This window comes from Augochlora pura, chromosome 11, assembly GCF_028453695.1.
Source record: "Augochlora pura isolate Apur16 chromosome 11, APUR_v2.2.1, whole genome shotgun sequence".
Taxonomy (NCBI): domain Eukaryota; kingdom Metazoa; phylum Arthropoda; class Insecta; order Hymenoptera; family Halictidae; genus Augochlora; species Augochlora pura.
In genome coordinates, this window is record NC_135782.1 from 2,613,326 (window position 1) to 2,628,845 (window position 15,520).

Below are 15,520 nucleotides of genomic sequence, written 5' to 3' on the forward strand. Positions count from 1 at the left end.
TAAAATTACTATAGTTATGGTAATAATATAACAAATGGTACAATACATCTTTTGTTTTTATATTTCAAAAATATAAGGTCTAAACTTTTTGGACACCCTGTACAACTGCCAGAAACGTTGAGAAGACGACAGCCTCGGTTACATATCCACGACAATTTCTATTCTCTTCGTGATGCATTTCTCTTCCGTCTCCCTTCGCAACACCTCGACAAACGTCTCGTTATTGCATAGGAAATTGTTACGTAAAGGGCTCTCTCTCTCTCTCTCTCTCTCTCTCTCTCTCCCTGTTACTGCTACAAATTTTTGTCGCCCCGCGTAACACCTTCATCTTCCTTTAGGCGACACCGAGAGACCCACTTCTCTCGGGTTTGCACAGAAAGAATATCGAGGACCCGCTGAATAGCGAATTAATGCAATCGGACAACTTCTCTGTTCAGCTGCGCATACCTGTTTGCCGTCCTTTTACTTTCGGATCACTGGACACGAATATCATGGTGTAACAAGATCAGAAACTCGGCCGGGTAATTGCGTGAACAAAGATCTCCTCGAATATGTGTCTTTTGCTTTACGGTGCCCGAGAATGGAGTGCAGTTGGCGTGAGAAAATGAGTAAGTATAATACAGTATTGCACTATGCGACTTAATCATTTAATTATTATAAAGAGTAATTGTTATCTTTGAATTGGGGAAAATGGGGAATTCAAAGTGAGTGAAAATTTTTAAATGGAATAACTATGTTCAGTATCATATGTCAAGATGGCATTACTTTTAACTCTAGTTTGACAGTTAAAATAGCTTACTGCTTTTAGACAGGCAATATGGATTCTGTGGATATTTAAATGAATATTTAAATAATTACGATATAATACTAACGATCGCATTAAATAATTTTCGAATAATTATCGAAGTAAGTAGAAACGCGAATGTGATTGAACTGAGCCAGTATAAGAGAAAGAGAAAGATAGAGAGAGGAGAGAAAGATAGGGAAAGAGGGAGCGTATCGAATATCCAATTAATTAATTTTAATATGATTTCCTATTGATTAATGCTAATGTGAATGTATTATAATGTACCATAGGCATTATTTGCACATTAAATCAATTTCAGGGCAAGAGAAACAATTTGCGTTTCTCCGTAAATTTTATATACTGTATATATTAGATTATCATAGAATATTACATATATTGAAAAATCATAGAATATTATATACATTATAATATCGTAGAATATCATACATATATAAATATTATAGAATATCATATAATATACATTAGAACACTATAAAATATTAAATACATCAAAATATCATACAAAATTTATAGCTTAAACAATCAACTAAACCGAAATAGCTTAAGTTATCGATTAATTTCTTATTTTATTCAATCCTAACAAATTCTTCCATCCTACCATTATCGCTTTCAATGTTGTTCTTATTCCCATCGGTGAACCGCGCTCGCCACGCGAACAGTTCTCCGGTCGCCGCAAATTGAATTCGTTTCGCGTTCCGAGTTTTATAAAATAATCAACCGTAATTAGATTGTGCGCGAAGATCCGCGGACGACTCCGCAGGAAGCATAAATTTGATCTGACCGAGAGTAATTCACTCGCCTAGAATTTTAATAGCTGGCGTTTGCGCGCGCGAGCCCGGTAATTGAGATTCGGAGTACGTGCTATTATAACCATAGAACAACGGAAAAGAGTGTTAATTATTCCGATGTAGAGTCCACTTATGCTAACATCACCGTCGGAATATTTATACTCTCGTTTTCGCGGCGGAACGGAATACGATGTCGGGCTATTTGAATAATTATACATGGCGCCGTATGTTCCAATTCGCGAAGATGATTCTACCGTACCCCCCCCCGTAGAGACGAGCAGACGGTAGTTAAGTAAATCTACGGCGTTCAGCTTGAGTAAATTAATTATACCGTTTAGATAATGTCAAGTAACTCAAATACCAGCATTGTTTGATGAAATAACTATTTTTATTATAGTAACATTAGTACAGTTTTTCCTTAACTCTTCGAAATCTTGACATTTTATTTTACAACGATCGAAGTTATAATATACACTAAAAATTATTCAATACTTTTCTTCACTCAGCCACACGCTACATAAATAATAAAAAATTTATACCTCGTCAGATTCAGCGCTAAAAAAATAAAAGCACAAACTGCTCGTTATTTATACTGTAAAATACAGGCTCGGCGCATAATTCGTTCCCTCCGGATCGTAGATCACGATTCATCGCGTTGCGATTTATCCGCTCGCGTCGCGCAGGACGTACATACTTGTTGCGCGTGTCGTTATAATATCGGCAGAGAGTAACGCGCGGCGTTCGGATCACCGTGAAGATGAACGGAAGGAAATGGACAATAGCCGCGCGTACGGTCGCGCGCTAGGCTGAAATAATTTTTTATAGGCGGGCATAAAACCGACGTCTCGCAGGCCGATGTCGACGCGGGAGGATGTGGGAGGGAGATCGATCGGGGCGCAACAAAAGCCGGGCCGCGCGCGTCGCGCCCGTTAAAGAGCTAAGATTTTCTGTTCACGCGGAGAGAGAGTACGATTTCACAAAGCTTGGGAAAACACTTGTTGCCCGGCGATGCTCGTCGAGCCTCTCTGTCGCGGCGCGGCGCCGAGTGTCTCGTGCGTGAGACAACAGGCACCGTAAATAGTTCCGCGCACGAGTTTTCAGTCACCCCCGTCGCGTATGGAATTCCTATGTGGATCGATTCGTGCGAGCGGATCGGCGCACGCGAGAGAATCGATCTCGCGCTTGGACGCTAATGCGACGATCCATTCGCGATGGCGGAGATGGAGATATCGATTGCGGTGTGGTTGATTGAGATTCTGGAGAATTGTATGTTGGGGAAGGAATTTCAAATATAATAAAACCAAAGAAAATAAAATAAAACGAAAATACTATATAAAACCAAGGTACACCCTCTTTCAAAATAAAAACATATCGCGTCGATAGGAACAAGCATAAAATGCAAGAACATTTACTCCCACCACAAATAAACTAACGACTGCTGAATAATACAACGAAATCGTCCGATTCTTCCAGCGCATGAACCGTCCATTTATTCCAAAAAGTTGAAATGACTAGGCGAACGCGACGGAATTCAACAAGTGCGGATAACAAAGTCGTTCGAATAAGCGGACCGCATGAGTGCCGCGCGGTCTGTTTACCGATGTTCACCGGCCGTCTAATGTCAGTCGTGTAACGTAGCCGACAGACGTGTGCCGGGTCGGGGGTGAATCGTGGAATCGTTCTACTAAATTACTGTCTGTCAATTAAAAGTTCGACCGCGATGAATTCGCGAAGCTGCCTGGGTTCTTTCCCACGCGAGCGCGCGAATGGAAATGAAAACGGTGTCCTGAATAAACAACGCCGCGCCTGATTAATGCAACTTCCATTCCTATCCGTTTACTTGACAGCCTTCGTCGCGGGACGACAAGGTAGTCTGCTACGTTCCAAGTATCGATAACAAATCGCGAAATAATTGTTAGTGTACTATCGATTGTCGAGAGAACGCGGCAAAAACTATCGGGGACGACACGCCGACCGTGGAAGTTAATTAGAAAATTATGCGGTTTTAGCAGCGAGATGAATCGAGAGAATTAAGTATTTACGAAGATTTACCAGATCGAATCCCCTTAAGGCAACCATTCTCCCTCGGCGCGAACTCTACCGTTCCTCTCTATTCGTTTACAGTAGATACAGGGAGATTGTTGGACAGCTTTCGAATTGGATTAGCTGGTGGAGTACGTGAGGGCGGCCGGCCACATTCCACCCTTCGATCTCTCTCTCTCTCTATCTCTATCTCTCTATCTATGTCGAATCCCTTGGCCAAAATGGTTACTGACAAGCCGCAGGAGACAGCCCTGACTCCGGTTGTGTTTGACCGCTTAATTTATGCGAGCGAAAACACGTCGGGCGCATTTCTTACCGCGCGGTTACGGGATCCGACTTTTGCCAGACACGATTATTTAGTCAGCAGTGGATAATTTATATGGAAGGGATGTTGACGATATTTTTCACTATTTTTTATTATTACTTTAAGGTGTGTTTAGTGATAGATATTTTTTTAGTAAAATTGAGAGCGGACGGTCCTGGTCGAAAATCATCCCATGAGCCCTGGCTCAGTAAAAATCTTTGTTATCTGCTGCAGGCTAGTTTTACGAGCGTTTATAATGAGAGCAAGAAATTATCTGCAAATATGTGCAGGCCGGGCACAAACTGTGCCAAGAGTGGTGGGTGCCAAAAAAGTGCACGGCATGGGAGGGGAGAGGGGGACCCAACCCCGTGATAACTTCGAGAGATAGGAATGATTATTGTCCCAGGGCATGAAAGAGATCTCCGGGACATCGGGTGTGAACGATATGCGCGTTTCGGTACGGGGAGAGTGAGAGGGAGAGGTTAACATATTTTCTATTTGCGCCTGGAACACGGCGAAATGTTCGCCAGCCGGTTGGTTCTGGATGCGCGCGCGTGGGTAATTTGGTAATTGCTGTTCCGTGCTATCCAGACTGTTTGTGCTTGTTGCAATCCGGTCGTTTAGCATGGTGACATGAATTTCCAATCATGCGCACTGCCGCGACGGAATTGCCTCGAACGTAGGCTGGAATTGACTCGACCGGAGAGGCCGGAATTGATTCGCGTAGACGGAGTCCTCTCGCCATCGAATAAGAAACGAGAGATTAACCCCTTGACGAGGTTGGACTGGTCAAAGTACGCTAAAGGGTTAAACGAAACGAGAGATACGTTGGAACAGTATCCTAATTACCCATCCCAACATGGAGGCTGTTTCCGAGATATCCGCGGGCAGCGATCGCAGAATTGATCGGTGCCAAAAATTCTCAAGGCAGGCCTCTATCCGCTCTAACGATATTCCTATGCTAATTAAGAGCGCGCGCCCGCGCGGCTGTGTTCTTTCGTGACTCGATGCCTCAGCGCCGGTCGTTTGTTCGTTACCTTTTCGCCCGGTTTTACTGGCTCGCCCCTACGGCGGCCTCTCTCTCTCTCTCTCTCTCTCTCTCTCTCTCTCTCTCTCGGGTCAGGGTAAATCATGTGACGTCATAACAGGGTGTGGTGATTTACGTGAGACTTCGACATTACGGGCCACCCTTTGCATGAGTGCACCCGACCGTCCCCGCAATTGGGGCCACCGGAAAAGTGCTGGTCAATTTGTACGCCGAATTTTTGGCCGGTACCCCATCCCCCCCCCCCGGCCGGGGGGGGGGGGTCGACCAATAAAATTATTTCGACGGTTGCTTTTTTACTCTTCGCTTATTTCGGATGCTTGGCATCCACGGACACGCTACGATAATACAAAAGGCGCGGTCCGACCCGATATTCTCTCGCAAATTGCGGATAAGTTTTTCTTCCCACGGTTCTATAGGGGCTCATCGGTCGATGTTTTAGTCGTTAAACAAATTATGTTAATGGGTAGTTGGTTCTGTCTTTTTAGCTCGTTTGCTATGATTTGTTTTATGAGTTTTTTGAATTTCAGTTTATTTTAGTGATTTTTGTGAAAATAAACCAGCACGCGCGTGAAACGCTTTTCCTGCTGAAATGGAACACCGTGAGACATGGTTTCTTGCTTGGATCTTTGCAAGCTTTCGGGCGTCGATGCAGTTTAAACGACTTCGAATATCCTAAGGGCACTGATGGGATTGTAAATAGACTTCCACTTTAGTTCAACATTCGCGAGCCCGAAAGGGTCTCAAGAATAAGTGGGCAGGATCCGACTTCGGATAAAATGTGCATTACCAACTAAAAGTATGTGACCGCGCCTCTAAATCCTGGTTGATTTTTACGACGTTAATGTTACTGTTGTATGGTTTCAATTCTTTAATTATGAACGTTACTTCTCTTTCCATCTTAATAGACTTATATTCGTTAAAAAAAGTCTTGCAACATAATTACAGCAATTTGTAAATCAGCATTACAAGAACTGTGTTTTAATAGCCCTTAAATCTTCATAAGGCAACACTCTTCGCTCTTTCATTAGGTTAGAAAATCTGATTTGAAAGTTTCAACCGATAGCGTATAATGGCGCGGGCGGCCAGCGTGTACACGCAAACAAAAAGTTTGATAAATTCTTGATTGGCCGAACTATTAAAGTGTCGTTCGCGTGTTCCCGTTCTCTCCTATCTCTCTTGGCACACTTCTTTCTTATTATATCTTCGCCTTGATGGCGGTGCAAATTGAAGCAATAAGCCTGCTTTTTTTACAGTGCTTCTTTGAGGGAGTGCCAAGCGATCGTAAGGCGATAAACTCTTTGATAGGGAGTCCTCGTGTCGATGTAAACGCGTATAATGGGGTAGTCAGTAATCGTGTGGAAATTGTATTAATTATGTTAATTCAATTATTATGTGTGCACTCGTTGTTAAAATTATTACGTTTTAGTTTGATGAATTAGTGCTCAGTAATTTAAAAATTTAGTTTAATCTTCAATTAATATCATTTTGAATGAACAAACGAATAAATGGTTGAAAAAGTACACTAAAAAATTAAATTTGCAACTATCACACAATATTTCTGAATTTCGTAAGCGCGTCAACAGGCATAGATTACTTCACCGCGTGCTGCGATGTAGTTTCAGAGAAATATTCAGGGAAGTTCTTCGATATAAAGTGGCGCTTGTGTTTCTAGTGTCACGGTAATTTAACGCTGAATGCGCGTGTTCCCTCTCTTTTCGTCTTTGCCGCCGCAGGCTTAAATATGACGAACGCGAAGCGAAGGAGGAGAAGAATTTTTTAACGACGTGAGAAGTGGGACTTAATTGCCCTTTGACTCTCAAAAAGTGTGAGTCGGGTAGGGTGTGCGGCAAAGAATGGCTGGTGTTACGCGTAATTCGTATTAAAAAGCGGGCGTTCCTTGACGCTCGGGTCCGTTTCGACCCAGAGTAAAAATTCAACTATAAATTACACAAAAAATATCATCCTCGTCTTCTCTAGCACAAATTCTGTCCCTTTAAAATAGCCGCAACCCTTTCACAGTTCCATCTCCAATCGCCATCTCTCCAAGTCGTCCGTCCCTCCCCCAAAAAACCACGTTTCCCTCCCTAATTCCGATAACTTCGTCGCGACGTTTCTTCGCGTCGTTCCGGCAGCAACGACGAGCCCTCACAATAGTAAAACCGCAGTAAATTCTCCGGCGCGATGTACGCCCCGGAGCTTATCAGCGATTCCGCAGACAGAGTGTGAGCTCGCAGGACGGCAAAAGGGGGTTGGCGGCGGGTTAGACGGGACGGTGAATTTTTGCGAGGCAGAGAGGTCGGACAGTTCTTTGGTGGTTCCGCGGCTCCATTGCGGCCGTCCGGGAATCCTAGGCCAGTTTCGACGTCGTCGTAGTCGTCCTCTCCTCCCCCAGCCCTAAGGGCGTTAGGGGGTTGAAGACGAGCGCCGTTTGGGGGAGCTCGAACAGCGCTGTGTGCGGTTTCCGACATGCACGTGCCGACCGCAGACCTAATTGTCCTCCCCGAGGTTATGCGCGTTGCATTCGTTCGCCGCACCGCGCCGCGCCGCGCCGGCGTGTGTCTTATCGTATGCATTTAGGCCGGCGGCCCGCGCCCGCTAACGATCACCGGAAATGCAGATTTTTGGCACGGCCCTGGAAAAAAAAGCGGCGGCTCCGCGCGCGCTCTCACGCCAGCGACCGGCTTTTCTAAGCCGCTCGTTCTGCGCGCGGACCTTTTTAATTGGATGGCTCTGTTTCTCCCTCTCTTTCTACTTTTTCTCTTCCCCTCTCTCTCTACCAGCCCCTTTTTCGGCCACGTTCCGCGCGTTCATTCCCAACCGGCCCGCATTCCGCGGATCGACAAGATTAATAGAAGAAGACGCGGCGACGGGCGCCGCCTGCACGCTCGCGGATCAGTCGCGATACAAATGGAATATACGGTCGGGGTGGGAGAGGGGGAGGGACAACGTTTGTCCCCGCTAACGAACGGGTCCTCGCTGTGCGGGTTAATTGCAACGTGAACTTTGATTTGCCGATAACAAGGGAACAACCCCGCAACGGGCCTCCTGCGTGTTGTTTTCCGGTCGCGGAATCATCCCTCCCGCGAACCGAATTTATCGCGCCGCTTTTTTTTTCCGGGCGACCGACGAAGGGGGTTGTTGTAGACAAAAAACGCTTCGTAGTCCGATTTTAATAGGGCACCATGGACCGATGATTTATAGTACTTTGTTAGTTTCGGATCTTCGAGGGGAAAATTGTTCGGAACTGGCGCGAGGCATGGGTTGGTTGCAAATTGAATTGTTTGCTCGATAGTAGGTTTGAGAGTTTTGATGAAATGAAGGCTGACGAATTCTTTAATTTATTATTGATGGAATTGTGCATGTATGTTTATTTAATTCAATTAATTCAATTTCGTTCCTTTGGAGGAAAGTTATCCAAATGCAACTGACGCCAGATGTACTTCATTTTTTAATTTTCCAAAATTTCAAAAGTACTCGAATAATTCTTTGATTTCTCCGTTCGAATCGATGATCCTACATTTAATGATTTTCCTTTTGCAGCTAGACGTCCATCGAGAATTTGGGAATCTCCAATAGCACCCGATAGCGCACAAAGAGGCCGGAATTCTTTCGCGACATGAAAGGGTAGCAAAATGAGATCCCTCGACGCCTCTTATTCCACGGCGTGGAAGAACTTCCGCGTTCCGTTTTCCACGTCTTCCTAACGCGGGCTCCTTCTCTTTTTGTTAAATTTTCAAAGCTTGCCGACCGGTTCCGGGCCGCTCTTTTACACGATTTTATTTAATTTCCTTTCGCGATCGCGCCGCGCCGGCTTATACGAGGCGAGAATCGAATCGCCGGAACACCGCTCAAAGTTCTCTCCCGATAATCCCCTCCATTCAACACTTCCGCGATCCGGGATGGCCAATGAATTCGAAAGAAGATCCATTAATAGAACAAACGATTATCTGCAGACGATGGATCCGTGAATGCTAACCGGGACGGCCGGTATTGTTCCGACTGTTCGACTGTTAATGAACTCGAGCGGACGGAGGAATCGTCAGCTGCACGGGATGAGGATCTTCTTTGGAAATGTTTCGGAAGGACGCCGCTCGATCCACTGATTTTTATTTTCAAGTTGAGACTAGAAACGAGAGACGAGCTTTTGCTCCGTCGAATACGGCGACTGGGATACTTTTTAATCTTGAAATATTCGAGATTTCAATTTCCATGATTTCACTTCGATTTTTATCTTCTTATAGTATATATTCGAATGGGTTAAATGTTTTCATTATTTTTGCTATGACAGGACTCATTTGTACGTTTAATACAGTTAATATTTTATTGACCAGCCTAATTTATCGTCGTTCCCAACTTGGGGATGAAAATGATTTAAGCCGGCATCGCGGTGCAATTCGTTTAAACTCTCTCTCTCTCTCGCGGCGCACGTTATGTCGGGTTTCATTTTCGTTAAACTAAGGCCGCGGAGGCAAAGAACCGCGAACGAATACAGCAGAAAAGGAGAAGTTCCGAATTGTAACGCGGAGTTTCCGGATGAGAAATTGCTATTCCCGCGACGGAGGGGTGGAGGGAGGGAGGGAGGGAGTTGGTTCTCGAGGGTTTCAGTTATTCTTTTCCCCGGTCGCGGCAAGGAATCGGCTCCAAACATTCTTGCGAAAATTCATTTTTTACCACGAGCTCCTCTCGGCCGTTCGGGGATTAATTATAATGGACCCGGAGGACAGAGCGAGAGTGCTCGGACCGTGGTTACACTCGCGCGCTTATCTGAATTTCAGCGAAGTCGTTTGGCGCCTATATAGATTTCCTCTGTTTTTCTTCTTCGTCAGCGCGCTTTCTCGGTTCTTTTCGTGTTCCATCGAAATTAATTAAAGTTCAAGTCCCTCGGATGTACCAGCCTCGTGGTATATACTCTTTCGAATTTATGGTCGATGATAGCTTCGAATTGTGGCGATTTATGATTCTTGCTGATTCAGGTTTAATGGTAATTGTTAATTCGAAATTTTGAGGTTGCTGTTCTCGATAATTTCTTATTTGTGGGTTGGAAGTTTTATGGATTTCTTATTTATCAAACTCTTCGAAAGCATTTCAAAGCAATAAATGTCAACGATCTATTCCCCAAAACTCTCGAAATTATTTAATTCTCCAGAATCGTTAAAATTCTTATCTCTCTAACAAAAACATCCACCGCGAAAAAAATCATCCCCAGTGCCTGCGCTTAGTATGCATACCCGGTTATGCCGGCGGTTACGTCAACGATACACAGAGCGAATTCATCGCAAGAATCTCACGTACAGTTCAAGGTTACTATGAACGGAGCTCTCTCTCTCTCTCTCTCTCTCTCGTATACCTTTTCAAGCATCTCTCTGCGCCGTGTGTGTCTATTCGCTCATTCACGCCCGTCCGTCCTTTTCGTCGCACGCTTAGGCTCGTGTTTTCGCGCCCGTCGCCTCCCTCTATAATTTGTTGGCAGTCGCAAGAGAGACAGAGAGAGAGAGAGAGAGAGGCTGGGATAGTAGTCTCCGCGTTCGCGCACTGACGTAACTATAATTTAGATACATTCCGTTGGCAAGCTCGCCGACAGTGGCGCGCAACGGTTGGTCGGATGCCAAACGTCTTCGCGTATGGGGGCAAAAGTCTGCTCTCGAAAAGCTCGACCATTTTCCACGCCTCGGTTACCGCCACCAAATACCTTGGCGGAATGGTCAGATACCTTGCCGTCCGCTCCGTGAGCCTCTTATGGTCTTTTTCTACCTCGCCGTTCCCTGATCCAAGCTCAACCCTTTGGGATGGCCGAAGTCGAAAGCCGAAACTATTTTGCGAACCGTGGAATTTCACTTTGCATGATTTCTTGCTAAATACTAAATAATATTATAATTCAACCACATTGTAATTATGCAACTCTTACTCCCATTAAACTAAATAACCACATAATCCTTAATTACAATCAAATTGCAATTGCAGTACACTAATTATACACTAAATTACAGAAACTTCGTTCGAAACACCCCTAATCGATATTACATTGAACAATTTTAATCATCTCCGATTCGCATCGTTATCGCATCGCCTCGATATAAATTGTTGCGTTAACATTTTATTAAGAATGAAGTTCACCGCGAAGCCCTCCCCCACCGACGCATGCACGTAATCTGATACAGATAGCAAGTAAACACGAAGCCGGAAATTATCGTTCGCTGCTGCGAAGCTACCGCGCCGCATTCGCCGGTGTGCGCCTGATAAGCATAAATGTGCATCGTTGCACGGAGCTGCCTCGCCGTATGTACACCGACAGGGTATGTTACAAGACCGCGTGCTTAATGGAGTTTCCCCAGTATTAACATATTAAAAATAATTGCTGTAACCTATCGCCGCGAGGACGTTTCGTCGCGCGAGTCGTATTACGAAGTGGAATAGGTCAGCGCATGGTCGGACAGGATATAGTGGGATGCTATGGGCAGTAGAATTAATTAGGAATTAATTACAGGAATTCCGCGTTCACGTTTTTGCAAAGAGGATATTCGGCACCCGAATCGCATATCATCGCGAAGGTCCAGCTGGAAGGATTTCAGTTACCCTATGCCATAACTTCACGGCAAAGAATAGTTCGGAAATGAACGTGTGCCCTCCTTCTTGTAGAGACGCCTGGATTCTAATATATTCGATTTTTGCTCCGAAATCCATTGAAAGCGTTACGGAATCGTACGTGTGTGTGTTCCCGTGCGCGAAGTTAATGCGCTCGGTTGATCGATCGCCTCGGATATCGTGAGAAGAAAATGTGACGCAACGGAATCGAAGGGCCGAAACTGGCCGGGCCGGTATCGGCGAGAGCGCCTCTCGGACAATAAAGCTTTGATTCATCGCAGCACGGAGATCCCCGGGTGGTATACGATGATCTAAATCCACTAACCAGTGCCAAGCCTTTTTATGATCCCCGGCAACGTGTTCGTTTACAGCTCTCTCTCTCTCGTGTTCGGGACGCGGGAGGAGGGGGGCTCCCGATCTAATCTAATCGAGAAGGTAAAAGGGAACATGGGAGTAAAAATAAATTGAAACAGATTCGAAATCCGTCGAACGGAAAGAAACCATCGTTGGCTCTGCGGTACCTTTCTTCGGGTACTTCGGCTACCTTTTCCAATTAGGTCGATCGTTCTATGATTTTTGATAGTGTACTATACTTATTTATGAATTTGTTAGATTTTGGAGGTGGTGGCAATTTATGTATAAAGCTTCTCTTTTTGTGTACGTTTTTAGTATCAATTTTAATTGTAAATCAAATTTAAATCAATTTAATAGATTTGCTAAATAAATATTTCTGGCTAAATTCGTAAAGCAATAAATTCGCTAGATAAAATCATATTTTTGGTGAATTATCGAAGCGTCGTCGTCGACCCCCCAAGTCCCGGGAGTAGAATCAGTCCATAAATCCCAGGTGGGATTTACAGATTTGAATTGCACCAACGTCTAACGTCAGAATATTCAGATCCAACCGATCTGATCCATGGCTCAGGGACTTAAATCGGATCAACGCAGACCAGGGTAACGCTAACCGGACGAATTTCTCGCTGTCAAAGACGAATCTTGTCATCTCGAAACTGAAATATAAACTTCATCGATCTAAAATCGATAATTACGGCTCGTGGACGTCGCATTATTTCACGACGTATTTCCATGGAATCTCACCACACTTCAACATCGGTCGCACGAAACGCCGTGACCCGAACGAAAATTTCGGAATTTTGCTGGCGGGAGTAACGAGACGAAAGTTACTCGTTGCAATTACTTCGTCGTAACAACGTCATTATAAGTTCGCGTGCAGAGTCATTGTAATTTTCTCGTTCCATTGAGCATATACGTTCCGCGGAACGGTTAGCCGCGTATTAGCGACGACAAATTGTCCCACTTTGGATCCGTCTAAAGTACTCGTTGAGGTGGGTCCCGAACTGCAGAATAAAGGGTTCGAAAGGTCGCTTCGACCTCCTCACGCAGGTTCAAGCCTTTTCTTCGGCTTTGGATTTGTCTAAAGGATTTCTGCATCGAGGTGGTCTCCAACATGGTTCGAAAGGGTTGACAATATTATATTTGAAATTTCCAAAGCGAATATCCAAAGTCTGACAAAATCTAGCCAGGAGCGCAGCAAAACCGCGAACGAAACGTTTCGAGCATTGTTCCAACATCGTATATACATATATTAAATCATTTTTAATGGAGCGCGGATATTTATTACATTCGGAACATGTGCGCTCGGGGAAGCGTATCGCGCACGATTTCTCCTAGGTCGTGACGTTAACCCAGGCAAGCAAAACATCCTGTGTCATCTCCCGTGCGCGGGGCACCGATCGCCCCTTTCTTCCTCCTCGGCGCGGAAGAAACGCTCGTAAATAAAAGAATCATTATTACAGTGGCTCGCGACGGCGTGGCCTTTTAACGAGTTTCTTGGCAAAATATTCGATACTCTACAGCAAAACCGGTGACCTAGTCCGGCGCGTGTTTCGCGAGGGCGCCGGGGGGTCCAAGGATTCCAAGGATATTAAAAATCTCGCAGTGAATTTCTCGACTTCGACGCGAAGATATCATCCCCCCCGACGTCTTTCGGGACTTCCTGAACTGTGTGCCGGGCTTCGACATGAATTCCCTCGTTACGCCGGGTCATTAGGTTCGAAACTTGGCCGCGTATATACGTTCTTCCCCTTCGTTTTCGTTGCGAATTCGAGACGAACGTATTAAATTGCTGCGCGACAGTCTTTTTCGTTTCGGGGAGCGGAGAATGTTGCAACGTCGTTCTTAACCATTTCTAGAGGAATAAGATTTTGGACTGTTTAAATATGAAGTACTATATTGTATATTGTTTTGTAGTTGGTAGAAGAATTTTATTACTTTATTATGCCAGAGAATTAAGATATGAAATATAAATCCGACTAGTGATTTATCGAAAAAATAAAAATAAAAATCGACTTACCAAAAGAATAATACCAAAACGAACACTGAATCAAAGGTATAAATCCAAACGCATTCGTCAGATTCATCGACTAGGGCTCGTTCAGCGAGAATTATTCGAGCGCGCCGGCTCCGGTTGTTAAAGCTAACAAGATTCCGAAAATCGTAGAAGGTTTCTACTAGCCGCAAGTTCGCTAAGTGGTTCGGTCGAGTAACTCGGCAGCTTGCCGCCGCGGATCTGTCTGCATGTGTGCAAATTTTCCTCCCGTGTTCTATTCCCGGGCTGAACGGGTCTCCGCCTCTTGTAGCTTACGGTGTAATCCTTTGTTTGAGCAGGCAACGCACACAACTTACCTGGTCAGCAGCAGCAGCAGCAAGAGAAGGAGAGAGAGAGAGAGAGAGAGAGAGAGAGAGAGAGAGAGAGAGAGAGGGAGAGGGAAAGGGGTGCCTTGTCTTACGAGACAGTTCCCAGATGCCGAGCGCCTAATAACACAGTTCGACGACGATCGCGGTCTCTCTTGATCTCTGTTTACTGACCGGAAAACTTTCGACGCTCCGAAAGCGAAACCCATCCCGAACCCCCCCGCGCTGAAATGGCCTCCGTTAAATGCGAACGCGTGTAATTAATAATCTTCGCGGTAATTTGAGTGGTTCTACCCACTTCCGCTACTCAGGCGGTCGTGTATTTCTCGAACCGCGGTGGAACTCATTATGCAAATTAATCGTTAATAAGTGAAACGCCGAGGATGGTAATTTTAATTACGCTCGACGGGAACCACTGTGCGATCTTCGCAGCTGTGTGCTCCTTCGCTTCGGTATATCCGAACAGAGAGACGCGCCTTTCGCTTCGTTCTCGCGAAAATATATTTTGTTTTCCGGGATGGAAGATCGTCGAGGCGATCTGTTCACGTTTTACGGTTTCGATAGGGGAGACGTTGATGGCACTTGTTATTAATGGCGCGTTTCATTTACAACGACAATTACGGCTGGTGAATCAATATTTCTGAGGGCGTTTGTTAGAGGGATGCATTTCGATTGTTTCATGTACTGTTGAAGATTTTTTGTTGCAAATTGTTATTAGCATACTATACATAATAACATAAGTTATTATCCACCTAGGACATTCATCCAAAACAGTGTAAAATAGTATTCACCAATCCATCACCCATCCGAATGAAACGTCACCGAACAATGCGACGAGCTGTCTAATCATCGCGTATCACCGAAATTCCGTGAATCGACACAGGAAGGGGAGAGAGGTAAACGCGCAGCGGTATCGCGTGCCGCGGCCATTGAAATTCAAGGTTCCGTTCAACACGTAATTACGCAGGATCTAGGTGTCGCGTGCACTTTGCATGTCCGATGGTATCGATTGATAGCTTAAATTGAAGCTGAAAGTGTCTACTTTACGACACCGGAAGGTACATTCCCGTAAAACGGTCTGGGATTTTTTTATGATTTTTTGACTCAATCTTTCGGGGGTACTAGGCCGTCTGGGGCTCATATTTGGTCTCTGGGCGAGTTTCCAACAACTTTCCCGTGGAGCAGTTGGGACTTCAGGTAGCTTAAATTGAAGCTGAAAGTGTCTACTTTAC

General features: G+C 45.0%; 1 protein-coding gene across 3 annotated transcripts in view; it reads left to right on the forward strand.

The window, feature by feature from the left end:
* LOC144477022 (popeye domain-containing protein 1) overlaps positions 1-15,520 on the forward strand; it is a 62,729-nt gene that overhangs the window by 16,582 nt on the left and 30,627 nt on the right. Inside the window, exon 1 of one of the 3 annotated variants that reach the window (XM_078194426.1) lies at positions 383-608. The exons of the other annotated variants lie outside the window; for them this stretch is intronic. The gene's annotated coding sequence lies outside the window, so the exon portion shown is untranslated. Of the gene's footprint in view, positions 1-382; positions 609-15,520 lie in introns of those variants that run through there. 3 annotated transcript variants of the gene reach the window in all.